This window comes from Pseudophryne corroboree, unplaced genomic scaffold (assembly GCF_028390025.1).
Source record: "Pseudophryne corroboree isolate aPseCor3 unplaced genomic scaffold, aPseCor3.hap2 scaffold_306, whole genome shotgun sequence".
In the NCBI taxonomy this organism is placed as follows: domain Eukaryota; kingdom Metazoa; phylum Chordata; class Amphibia; order Anura; family Myobatrachidae; genus Pseudophryne; species Pseudophryne corroboree.
Genome location: NW_026969736.1, coordinates 473,243 through 475,480, shown reverse-complemented (window position 1 = coordinate 475,480; position 2,238 = coordinate 473,243). Strand labels below are relative to the sequence as shown.

The window sequence follows — 2,238 nt, the reverse complement described above, 5'->3', positions numbered from 1 at the left end:
CCAAGTCTCTGATTAACACCTTTGTAAGGATGGTTTTTCACCTATTACTAAATTAAACTTGCTTCATTGGAAAGGCAGCAAGATGCATCCTCATTTCAATGTCTACTGAAATAATACAGGTTGACACCAGGAAACATTAACGCCACTGCATCCTTGCTGCTTTCTCATGTGGAAGTCTGTTTAATATGAAAACAAGGTGATATCTAATTAGCACACAGGTAAGGAATTAAGAAAATCTTTATTTAAGGGTGAAGATGTTTCTCACAAAATCGTTGCCCCAATGCATCATTGAAATTCAAGCTGGAAAGATGATTTTAATATATCACTTGTACATTTTGTATTGCTCTTCTGGTGACAATGTCGTTTTTTTGTCAATTACCATTTTAATAACAGGGTAAAGAAAATTAAGTGGATTTTTGAAAGAAAACTATACTGTCAATATACTATTAAAACAAATTAAAATGGTAAAAGTTATTGTACTTTAAGTAAAAATAAAAGAGCAAAAATATCAATCCCAGTTTTGATTACTTAAATTAACAAAAAAAATGCATATAGCAAAGGATAGTTTCAATCTGCCTACCTCTGGGTTATGGGTCCAGCATGCTTCCATTGCAGTACTCTGCTGCCCATGTAAGTGCAAGAGATCCTGAAGCACTCACTCATCATGGGAAAGTACCAATGTGTTTATTCGTTGGTTGATGGAAGAAACATCTTACAAAAACTCTCCAGATTATTGATTTTTTAATGTTTTTCTAGGAAACGTTCTAGATGTATGCTTATTAGCCTTTGTCAGTATGTACTTTTTGCAAAGTGTCTCTGTGGCGCAATCGGTTAGTGTGTTTGGCTATTAACCAAAAGGTTGGTGGTTCAATCCCACCCAGGGACGTAATTAACCTTGTGATCAGATTTTGGTGATATTTAAGTAGACAAGTCAAAATTTCAAACCTCCTCTTATGGTGTAGGGTACATGGCCTTCTCTGATGTAATCAGAGTTAGATTTGATTCAGTGATTTTATAAAAAACAGCTAGGAAGCACAATTTAGCAGTGGGTTGCAGAGAAAAAAAATATGCTGGCAGAAAAATCCAATTGAGTGATTAAACAGCTCTTCATTTTCTGGCTTTATTTTTATGCTAACAAATTTGTTCTCTGAAAAGTGTCCACAAAGCCAAGTCTCTGATTAACACCTTTGTAAGGATGGTTTTTCACCTATTACTAAATTAAACTTGCTTCATTGGAAAGGCAGCAAGATGCATCCTCATTTCAATGTCTACTGAAATAATACAAGTTGACACCAGGAAACATTAACGCCACTGCATCCTTGCTGCTTTCTCATGTGGAAGTCTGTTTAATGTGAAAACAAGGTGATATCTAATTAGCACACAGGTAAGGAATTAAGAAAATCTTTATTTAAGGGTGAAGATGTTTCTCACAAAATCGTTGCCCCAATGCATCATTGAAATTCAAGCTGGAAAGATGATTTTAATATATCACTTGTACATTTTGTATTGCTCTTCTGGTGACAATGTAGTTTGTTTTTGTCAATTACCATTTAATAATAGGGTAAAGAAAATTAAGTGGATTTTTGAAAGACAACAATACTGTCAATATACTATTAAAACAAATTAAAATGGTAAAAGTTATTGTACTTTAAGTAAAAATAAAAGAGCCAAAATATCAATCCCAGTTTTGGATTACTTTAATTAACAAAAAAAAAAAGCATACAGCAGAGGATAGTTTCAATCTGCCTACCTCTGGGTTATGGGTCCAGCATGCTTCCATTGCTGTACTCTGCTGCACATGTAAGTGCAAGAGATCCTGAAGCACTCACTCATCACGGGAAAGTACCAATGTGTTTCTTCGTTGGTTGATGGAAGAAACATCTTACAAAAATTCTCCAGATTATTGACTTTTTAAAGTTTTGCTAGGAAACGTTTTAGATGAATGCTTATTAGCCTTTGTCAGTATGGACTTTTGCAAAGTGTCTCTGTGGCGCAATCAGTTAGTATGTACGGCTATTAACCAAAAGGTTGGTGGTTCAATCCCACCCAGGGACCTAATTGACCTTGTTATCAGATTTTGGTGATCTTTAAGTAGACAAGTCAAAATTTCAAACCCCCTGTTATGGTGTAGGGTACTTGGCCTTCTCTGATGTAAACAGAGTTAGATTTGATTCAGTGATTTTATAAAAACATCTAGGAAGCACAATTTAGCAGTGGGTTGCAGAGAAAAAAAATATG

At 34.8% G+C, this 2,238-nt stretch overlaps 1 non-coding gene across 1 annotated transcript; it reads left to right on the top strand.

Annotated features, from left to right (window-relative positions):
• Window positions 1–812: 812 nt before the first annotated feature.
• TRNAN-AUU (transfer RNA asparagine (anticodon AUU)) lies at window positions 813–886 on the top strand. The gene has a single exon. It is a non-coding gene; the product is annotated as a tRNA-Asn (tRNA).
• The last annotated feature ends 1,352 nt before the right edge of the window (window positions 887–2,238 follow it).